Source organism: Macaca thibetana, chromosome 1 (assembly GCF_024542745.1).
Source record: "Macaca thibetana thibetana isolate TM-01 chromosome 1, ASM2454274v1, whole genome shotgun sequence".
NCBI classification, from domain to species: Eukaryota; Metazoa; Chordata; class Mammalia; order Primates; family Cercopithecidae; genus Macaca; species Macaca thibetana.
This window is the reverse complement of record NC_065578.1, coordinates 139,051,245-139,062,146: the sequence shown is the minus strand read 5'-3', so window position 1 is coordinate 139,062,146 and position 10,902 is coordinate 139,051,245. Positions and strand designations below refer to the sequence as shown.

At 44.6% G+C, this 10,902-nt stretch overlaps 2 protein-coding genes across 2 annotated transcripts in view; both read left to right on the top strand.

The window, feature by feature from the left end:
• CNIH4 (cornichon family AMPA receptor auxiliary protein 4) overlaps window positions 1-10,902 on the top strand; it is a 728,363-nt gene that overhangs the window by 507,787 nt on the left and 209,674 nt on the right. The window lies entirely within an intron of this gene.
• DEGS1 (delta 4-desaturase, sphingolipid 1) overlaps window positions 1-10,902 on the top strand; it is a 347,277-nt gene that overhangs the window by 320,987 nt on the left and 15,388 nt on the right. The window lies entirely within an intron of this gene.

The following is a 10,902-nucleotide window of genomic DNA, read 5'->3' as shown; positions in this document are numbered from 1 at the left end:
CCACAGTGTATGCAAGTAAGTGCCATAAGTGGGATTTGACCCATAAGCTCTGAAGTTTATAAACTTCCTACTACACTATACTACATCCTAGAAACCTGAGAATAATGAGACTCTGAACTTAATATAAGCAAGACCATCCCACACATCCACTAGAAGCAGTCAGTGCCCAAATCACTAATGCTAACGGTAGTATGTAGAACTGAGATAAAGAAAAAGCTGGGCTAGGCTGGGCACGGTGGCTCACACCTGTAATCCTAGCACTTTGGGAGGCCAAGGTGGGCAGATCATGAGGTCAGGAGTTCGAGACCAGCCTGGCCAACATGGTGAAACCTCATCTCTACTAAAAATACAACAATTAGCCGGGCGTGGTGGCAGGTACCTCTAATCCCAGCTCCTCCGGAGGTTGAGGCAGGAGAATTGCTTGAACCCAGGAAGCGGAGGTTGCCGTGAGCCAAGATCATGCCATTGTACTCCAGCCTGGGTGACAGAGCGAGACTCCATCTCAAAAAAAAAAAAAGTTGGGCTTGGTGGAGGCAACTTTTAAGGTTACGCAAGTAACCTTAAACTTGCACCTAGGTGTGCAAGTGAAAGAGAATGTTTTTAAGGCTTCCAGAACCTGTAATCTAAACTCAGAGGAAGTCCTGGCAGTAGATGTGCTCTGAGGCTACTGACGTGTAAAGTCCCCTTCCGGCCCGGTGCGGTGGCTCACACCTGCTACCCCAGCATTGTGGGAGGCCAAGATGGGTGGGTCATTTGAGGCCAGGAGATTGAGACCAGACTGGCCCATGTGGCAAAACCCCATCTCTACTAAAAATACAAAAATTAGCCAGGCATGGTGACGCACATCTGTAGTCTCAGCTACTAGGGAGGCCGAGGCATGAGAACTGCTTGAGCTGGGGAGGTGGAGGTTACAGCGAGCCGAGGTCACGCCACTGCACTCCAGCCTGGGCAACAGAGCAAGACTCTGTTTCCAAAAATGTCACATTCCTATAATATATGCTGCTGGTCAGTAGAAAAGTAGCAACTACCAATTCTTTTGCCCTGCAAGGGCAGGGTACTAGTTCTCTTTTCAAGACTACTTCCAGTTCCAAAACTAAATGCTTAACAAAAAAATAAAATCATATACATCCATTTAACCTGTTTCTTAAAGGTATAACTGGTAGGGAATTGCTGAAAACAGTTCTCTGAAGAAGATAAAACTTCTCTAAGTGCTTTAACCCCAGCCTGTAGACAGCTTAGATTTTCAGAAAAGAGATCACAGGTAACTTTATACTGTGGGTGAGGGTGACAGCAGTGGTGTCAATTGTCCTAGCACCATTACTGTGTTCTAGTCATCCAGATAGCCTAGAAAGATAAAGGTGGCCGCTGTGTATCCCCAGTCTTCAGAAGGCAGATGAGGGTGGAAATTTGAATTTTCATATTCTCCAGGTGGCTCAATTGCTGTGTAATAGATTGACATTGTTAGAAACCAAGGATCTTCACCAGTATTCTTGCTTTTTTGCTTTTCTTTAAAAAACTTTTTAAAAGATCTCACCTGTATGAACTTCCCCATGTTAATTGCTGAACCAATTCTTTTTTTTTTTTTTTTTGAGACGGAGTCTCGCTCTGTCACCCAGGCTGGAGTGCAGTGGCCGGACCTCAGCTCACTGCAAGCTCCGCCTCCCGGGTTTACGCCATTCTCCTGCCTCAGCCTCCCGAGTAGCTGGGACTACAAGCACCCGCCACCTCGCCCGGCTAGTTTTTTTTTTGTATTTTTTAGTAGAGACGGGGTTTCACCGTGTTAGCCAGGATGGTCTCGATCTCCTGACCTCGTGATCCACCCGTCTCGGCCTCCCAAAGTGCTGGGATTACAGGCTTGAGCCACCGCGCCCGGCACCAATTCTTACAGAATTCATTAAAGATGATGTTCTTTCCAAAAAGATGTATCTCAACTCACTGGTATACATTCCTCTGTTTTTTTGTTTGTTTGTTTGTATGGAGTCTCTGTTGCCCAGGCTGGAGTGCAGTGGTGCAATCTCGGCTCACTGCAACCTCCGCCTCCTGGGTTCAAGGGATTCTCCCGCCTCAGCTTCCTAAGTAGCTGGTATTACAGGTGTGTGCCACCACACCCACCTAATTTATGTATTTTTGGTAGAGATGGGGGGTTTCACTATGTTGGCCAGGTGGTCTCAAACTCCCGACCTCAGGTGATATGCCCGCCTCGGCCTCCCAAAGTGCTGGAATTACAGGCATGAGCCACCGCACCCGGCCTACATCCCTCTGTTTTCTGATTGATCATTTCCTCAAAGCAAAATTAGAGTAAATCATACACACAAGAAATGTGAGCAGTTGGGTGTTTGGCCAAAATGTACAACTGATAACTATAAAGGAAATACAAATCAAGGACAAACTTCCCCTAATTCAATAAATTCTGTTCAAGGAGACGCAACTAAATAGCTGTCAACTTTCTCAGCTTTTGTGTTTTTAAACCTTTTTCCTCCTCTCCTTTGGTTTGAACAAAAGTCTAATTCAAATTAACTGATTTGTTAAGAATCTGTGAAGCAGCGATGTAAATAGCAAAACTGACTCCAGAATGCAACACCTAAGATGTACTTTTCTGTGATAAGACAAGGGGAACACCCCTCCCTTCTCAAGGCCAAGCCAAAGAGAATTACTTGGGGTGGGGTAGAGAAGAGAGGGCTAGGCCAGGCGCTTTGGCTCACGCCTGTAATCCCAGCACTTTGGGATGCCGAGGCAGGCAGATCACGAGGTCAAGAGATTGAGACCATCCTGGCCAACATGGTGAAACCCTATCTCTACTAAATATACAAAAATTAGCTGGGCGTAGTGGTGTGTGCCTGTAGTCCTAGCTACTTGGGAGGCTGAGGCAGAAGAATAGCTCGAACCCGGGAGGCAGAGGCTGCAGTGAGCTGAGATCGCACCACTGCACTCCAGCCTGGCAATAGAGCAAGACTCCGTCTCAAAAAAAAAAAAAGAGAGAGAGAGAAAAGAGGGCTAAACTGCTTGTTCTTTCTTTGGAGAGTTGGAGCAAGCTTACAAGAAAGTGCTAAAGATAAACAGTTCCTGTAACCCTACTGTAAGAGGACACTGCCTCTTACAGTGTGGCCCATGGATCAACAGCCTCTGAATCACATAGGAGCTTCTGTGAAATGTAGAATCTCAGGCCCCATTCCAGAACCAAATCTGCATTTTAACAAGATCGCCTGGTGATTAGTTTGCACATTAAAATTTGAGAAATACCACTGTAAAGCACATTTGTCATTTTGAATCTAAATGCTAAACAACCCTTAGCTCCCCATATTTAGCAATAACAAAGAAAATGGAGCGAGAGAAGAGAGGAAGAAGAGTAAAAGGGAGGAGAAAGTAGGAAGAAAATACGAAAGTTAGTATTGGTCAGGGACAGTTCTTGAAACCAGTAGGGGTCATGACCATCAGCCATCCCAAACAGAAAACAGTTTCATCACTTTTGGTGTCATAAAAGAAATTTATATTAAAATTCCCACCAATATCAAAACAGTCACTACCATTTGAGAATAAAGAAACTATTAAAAAAAATACACTTTGGGAGGCCAGGGTGGGAGGATTGCTTGCATCTAGGAGTTCATGACCAGCCTGGGCAATATACCAAGACTTTGTCTCTACCAAAACCAAAAATTTAAAATTTAAAATTAAAAAAAAAAAAAAAAATTAGCCAGGCTTGGTGGCATATACCTGTAGTCCCAACTACTTGGGAGGCTGAGACAGGAGGATGGCTTGAGCCCAAGAGGTCAAGTCTGCAGTGAGCTGCCACTGCACTCAGCCTGAGTGACAGCAAGACCTTGTCTCAAAAAATAATAGTAAAATATCCATCAATAGGAGACAGGTTTCATAAATTGGGATATATCCTTACAATATAATACTAGGCACCTGTAAAAATAAGAAAATTATCTATATGCTCATAAATATTTCTGGCCAGGTGCAGTGGCTCATGCCTGCAATCCCAGCACTTTGGGAGGCCAGCGTAGGCAGATCACTTGAGGTCAAGAGTTCAAGACCAGCCTGACCAACATGGTGAAACCCCATCTCTACTAAAAATACAAAAAGTAGCTGGGCATGGTGGTGGGCACCTGTAATTCCAGCTACCTGGGAGGCTGATGCAGGAGAATCACTTGAACCTGGGAGGCAAAGGTTGCAGTGAGCTGAGATCGTGCCACTGTACTCCAGCCTGGGAGACAGAGTGAGACTATGTCTCAAACAGAGAAAAAAAAAAACAAAAAGGCCGGCATGGTGCCTCATGCCTGTAATCCCAGCACTCTGGGAGGCCAAGGTGGGTGGATCACCTGAGATCAAGAGTTCGAGACCAGCCTGGCCAATGTGGTGAAACCCTGTCTCTACTAAAAAAAATCCAAAAAGTAGCCAGGCATGGTGGCATGTGTCTGTAATCCCAGCTATGCAGGAGAATCACTTGAACCCAGGAGGTGGAGGTTGCGGTGAGCTGAGATTGTGCCACTGCACGCCAGTTTGGAAGACAGAGTGAGACTCTGTCTCAAAAAGAAAAATATATATATATATATATTTCCAAGACTGCTAAGGGAAATAACAAAATACAGAATAGTATTACAGTATACTAACTTTTGTGAAAAATAAAGAGGGAAATAATATAGAGTCATGCTGAATAACAACATTTCAGTCAACAAGCAGCAGCATATTCTATGACAGTCCCATATATATATATATATATTTTTTTTTTTTTTTTGAGACAGAGTTTCACTCTTGTTGCCCAGGCTAGAGTGCAATGGTGCAATCTCAGTTTACCACAACCCCTGCCTCCCAGGTTCAAGTGATACTCCTGCCTCAGCCTCCCGAGTAGCTAGGATTAGAGGCATGTGCCACCACGCCAGGCTAATTTTATATTTTTTAGTAGAGACGGGGTTTCTCCATGTTAGTCAGGCTGGTCTAGAACTCCCGACCTCAAGTAATCCACCTGCCTCAGCCTCCCAAAGTGCTGGGATTACAGGCATGAGCCACCACGCCCAGCTTATACTACCATATTTTTACTGCTTCTTTTCTATGTTTATGTGTTTAGATACACAAATACCACTGTGCTATAAGTGCCTACAGTATTCAGAACAGGAACATGCGATACAGTTTTGTAGTCTAGGATCAATAAGCTGTACCATATAGCCTGGGTGTATAGTAAGCTAAACCATCTAGGTTTGTGTAAGTAAACTCTATGATATTCATACAACAAAATGACTTAATGATGCATTTCTGAGAGCACATCCCCATATTTAAGCAGTTCATGACTGTAGTGCTAAGTAGTGGCATGCATATGCATAAAGAAACTCTAGGCCAGCACGGTGGCTCATGCCTGTAATCCCAGCAATTTGGAAGGCTGAGGGGGGCAGATCACTTGAGGTCAGGAGTTTGAGACCAGCCTGCCCAACAAGGTGAAATCCCACCTCTACTAAAAATACAAAACTTAGGCAGGCATGGTAGTCTGCGCCTGTAGTCCCAGATACTTAGGAGGCTGAGGCAGGAGAATCACTTGAATCTAGGAGTCGGAGGTTGCAGTGAGCTGAGATTACACCACTGCACGCACTCCAGGCTGGGAGACAGAGAGAGACTCCATCTCAAAAAAAAAAAAAAGGAACGAAGGAAGGAGAAAGAAAAGAAAGAAAGAAAAGAAAGAAAGAAAAAAGAAAGAAAGAAAGAAAGAAAGAAAAAGAAAGAAAGAAAGAAAGAAAGAGAGAGAGAGAGAGAGAGAGAGAGAGAGAAAGAAAGAAAGAAAGAAAGAAAGAAAGAAAGAAAGAAAGAAAGAAAGAAAGAAAGAAAGAGAGGGAGGGAGAAAGAAAGAAAAAGAAAGAGAAAGAAAGAAAGAAAGAAAGAAAGAAAGAAAGAAAGAAAGAAAGAAAGAAAGAAAGAAAGAAAGAAAGAAAGAAAGAAAGGAAGGAAGGAAGGAAGGAAGAAAGAAGGAAAGAAAATCTAGAAAAATGCACAGGGAATCAATAACAGTGGTTATATTTTGGGGTTTGACAACATAACAACAGAAACAGGAGCTGGGAGGAGCTTATCACTAGACACCTTCTATATGTTTTTCTATTTTTAAACCATGGAAGTGTATTACCTATTCAACAATTAAACCAGCTCCTATAGACTGAAAGTTTGTGTCCCCACAAAATGTATGCCTTGAAGCCTAATCCTCAAGGGGAGGAGACCAGGAGGTTGGGCTTTGAGGAGGTGATTATGTCATGAGGGTGAAGCCTTCATGAATGAGGTTAATGTTCTTTTAAAAGAGACCCCAGGCTAGGCATGGTGGCTCACGCCTGTAATCCCAGCACTTTGGGAGGCCGAAGCAGGCAGATTACCTGAGGTCAGCAGTTTGAGACCAGCCTGGCCAACATGTGAAACCCCATCTCTACTGAAAATACAAAAATTAGCCAGGCATGGTGGTGGCGGGTGCCTGTAGTCCCAGCTACTTGGGAGGCTGAGGCAGGAGAATTTCTTGAACCCAGGAAGCGGAGGTTGCAGTGAGCTGAGAGCATACCATTGCACTCCAGCCTGGGTGACAGACAGAGCGAGACTCCATCTCAAAAAAATTAATTAATTAATTAATTAATTAAAAAAATAAAAGAGACCCCACAAAACTCCTTCACTCTTCTGCCATGTAAGGTTATAGCCAGAAGACGGCCATCCATGAACAAAGCAGCAGCCCCTCACCAGATACTGAATACGCCAGTGCTTTTATCTTGGACTTCCCAGGCCCCAGAATTGTTTTTTGTTTTTTTGTTTTTTGGTTTTTTGGTTTTTGGTTTTTGTTTTTGTTTTGAGACGGAGTCTCACTCTGTCACCCAGGCTGGAGTGCAATGGCACGATCTCAGCTCACTGCAACCTCCAGCTCCCGAGTTCAAGCGATTCTCCCATCTCAGCCTCCCTAGTAGCTGGGATTACAGGTGTGTGCCACCACACCTGGCTAATTTTGTATTTTTAGTAGAGATGAGGTTTCTCCACGTTGCTCAGGTTAGTCTCAAACTCCCGACCTCAGATGATCCGCCCGCCTCAGGCTCCCAGAGTGCTGGGATTACAGGGGTGAGCCATAGCGCCTGGCCTAATTTTTGTATTCTTAGTAGAGACAGAGTTTCACCATGTTGACCAGGCTGGTTTCGAACTCTTGACCTCGTGATCCATCCGCTTTGGCCTCCCAAAGTGCTGGGATTACAGGCGTGAGCCATCGCGTCTGGCCTGACCTTGTTTTCTTAAAAACCAAAAACTTGGGAAAAAAACAAAATCTCTTACAAATGTATTCTCAATCCCAGTCAATCCCCTGCAAAATTCAGACTCTGGAAGAATGAAAGCTATGCGCTATTTTCTCCACTCATTCATATTGTTGGTTTCACACAGATAGATAAAGCTGCTTCATCCTACAGAACTGCTCTATCAGTTCATGGTGTTTTCCTGGATCCTGGACCCCGCCTTCCCCACCATGAGTCACCTCTGGATCAAGTCCATCTTCTATTTGGGATTTGGAACCCAGACAAGCTTTTCCCTTTTTAGCCTCTAATGTGCTCTAAGCTGTGTGATCTAAGACATGTCACTCACATTCTGGAAGTATTTGCTTCCTCATACATGAAATGGGGGAAATCTCTCTAATCCTGTGGTTTTGATTTCAGTGCTCACTAGTTCAAGACTTTTCTTCTTGCCTATGCCCCTTCACCCTCTTCCGTTGTCAATTTCCTTTTTCATAAGCTGTGGCTGCTGGTGAGTAGCCACAGCTTATGGCTGCTGGTGAGAGTCATCTGAGTACAACTGCTTTTGCATGAGCTAGACTTGGAAGGGTGCAAATGGAAGCAGATTCATTTCTTCTCAGTAACTGCTCTTTTAGACTGTCCTGTTGCATTGTTCTGCCCTGATCCCAGAAGGAATCTCGGGCAGGTCCCGGAGACTCTCTTGGTCACTAACAAATTACTCACCTTTATCCGGTTATTTAAAAATCCAGCCTGATCCGAAGAAAGACTTTATTGTCTCAATTGATTAAAGCTTCTTTCCTCTTTCTTTTCTCTTTTTTTGAGACGGAGTCTTGCTCTGTCGCACAGGCTGGAGTGCAGTGGCTCGATCTCGGCTCACTGCAACCTCCACCTCCCAGGTTCAAGCGATTTTCCTGCCTCAGCCTCCCAAGTAGTTAGGATTACAGGTGCCTGCCACCAGGCCCAGCTAATTTTTGCATTTTTAGTATAGACGGAGTTTCACCACGTTGGGCAGGCTGGTCTTGAACTCCTGAAGTCAGGTGATCTGCCCGCGTTGGCTTCCCAAAGTGCCGGGATTACAGGCATGAGCCACTGTGCCCACCCGCTTCTTTCCTCTTTCTGTAAGTCAGGCCTGAGTTCAACTTCAGAGAAGCTTTGAGTTGGGCTTCTCCTTTTCAGTGGAGAAGGGCAGGAAGGAGGATGTCTTCCATTTCTTCTCTTTGCTTTTCCTCCTCCCTCTCCTGCCAGACTCTCTGCTGTCTAACCCAGTGGGGAGGAGAGATAGAAAAAAGAAAAAAAAATCTGCATTACTGGTATGTTTAGAATCTGTCATGTGTGTCTCTTGGTTGAGGCAGAGATCACACTTTGAGATTGTTTACCCCAAGGCATTTCCCACTGTTGTTGTTGTTGCTGTTGTTTTCTTTTTTTTAAGAGACAAGATCTTGCTTTATCACTCACTGCAGTCTTGAACTCCTGAGCTCAAGTGATCCTCCCGCTTCAACTTCCTGAGTAGCTGGGACTACCATGCCCGGCTAATTATTTTTATTTTTGATAGATGCAGAGTCTTGCTCCATTGCCCAGGCTGGCCTCAAACTCCTGGCCACAAGTGATCTTCCCATCTCAGCCTCCCAAGGTGCTGAAATTACAGGCATGAGCCACTGCTCTCATCCCTCCATTGGTTTTTAAATAATCTCCTCATGGGTTACCTTCACCATGAATTTTTCTTCCGAGTTACCGTACAGCTGACTCACAGGAACCCCTCCTTAGCCCTAGGCATCTGGTGGTAAATGTTCCCTCAAGACGAAGCATTAGGATGCATGACCTATGAGGCCATAGACAGCAACCAAATCTAGCCCTTGTCAAATGGTTACACATCTGGTCCACCTATACCTGATCAACCTGGTAGAAAAGCTGCTATCAGCAGAGACCCTCTGTCCATACTCAGTGACCATGGACAGCTTCTGATTGCCCCTCACCTTTAGGCATGCTCAAGTCCAAGTCAGGTACCAGCCCCTCTGTCTCTCCAAACACAAAAGTCAAGTTCGAGGAATGGTTCTGAGAAACTCTCTTCACTTGGCTGTAATTAAAGCAAACAGTTCCTTCTGCCACCAGAGGGTGTGCAGCAAGGATGGGCAGCGCAACCTGGTACCAACTCTCTCTAAAGAAATTCTCTTCTCTCTCTTTTTTTTTTTTTTTTTGAGATAGAGTTTCACTCTTGATGCCCAGGCTGGTGTGCAATGGCATGATCTCGGCTCACTGCAACCTCCACCTCCCAAGTTCAAGCGATTCTCTTGCCTCTGTCTACCGAGTAACTGGGACTACAGGGGCGCACCACTGCGCCTGGCTAATTTTTGTACTTTTTTAAGAGACAGGGTTTCACTATGTTGGTCAGGCTGGTCTCAAACTCCTGATCTCATGATCGGCCCTCCTCAACCTCCCAAAGTGCTGGGATTACAGGCATGAGCCATAACACTCGGACCCCTTGCCCTCATTTTTGACAGATAGTTTGCTAGACACAGATCCTTGGTTGATAAGTTTTTTCTTTCAGCACTCTGAATATGCCATCCCACTGCCTTCTGGCCTCCACTGTTTCTCATGAGGAGTCACCTATTCGTCATATCAGGGTCTCCTTTTCGGTGATGAGTCATTCTTCTCCTGCTGTTTCAAGATTTTCTCTTTGGCTTTCAGGATTTTATCATAATGCATCTGAGGGGATCTCTGTTTTGTGTTCATTATACTTGGGTTCATTTTGTTTTGTTTGTTTTGTTTTGTTTTTGAGACAGAGTCTCGCTCTGTCACCCAGGCTGGAGTGCAGTGGCGCGATCTCGGCTCACTGCAAGCTCCACCTCCCGGGTTCACGCCATTCTCCTGCCTCAGCCTCCTGAGTAGCTGGGACTACAGACGCCCGCCACCACGCCTGGCTAATTTTTTATATTTTTAGTAGAGGCGGGGTTTCACCGTGTTAACCAGGATGTTCTCGATCTCCTGACCTCATGATCCGCCTGACTCGGCCTCCCAAAGTGCTGGGATTACAGGCGTTCACTGCGCCTGGCCTCTACTTGGGTTCACTGCATCTCTTGGATGTGTAGATCAATGTTTTCCATCAAATTTAGATCATTTTAGATACATTTTTCCTTTGATTTTTTTTTCTTGCCCTTTTCTCTCCTCTCCTCTGGTATTCCCATCAGCTGTATTTTGATGAGCTCAATTATGTCCGAAATTTCTCTGAGGCTCTGTTCATTTTTTATCATGGTAAATATGCATAACAAAATTTACCATTTTAACCACTTTTACATGTACAATTCAGTAGCATTAAGTATATTCACAAATTTGTTCAATCATCACCACTATCCATTTACAGAAATTTTTCATCAGCCAAAGAGAAACTCCATACCCATTAAAGACTAGCTCCCCACTCCCCTCTTCCCCACCCCCTGTTAATCTCTATTATTCTTTCTGTCTCTAAATCTGGCCAACTTTTATAGTGTGATCATAACAATCCCCTTTCATCAGGTTTTCATGAAGGGTAGGAGGCGTAATTCTTTGACTTAAAAATATTATTTGAAGAAAATGACTGCTTAGGAGAGAGAGAGAGAAAGATAGTGAGATAGAGAGAGAAAAGAAAGAAGAAAGAAATGAAGAAGAAGAAGAAAAAGAAGAAGAAGAAGGAGGAGGAGGA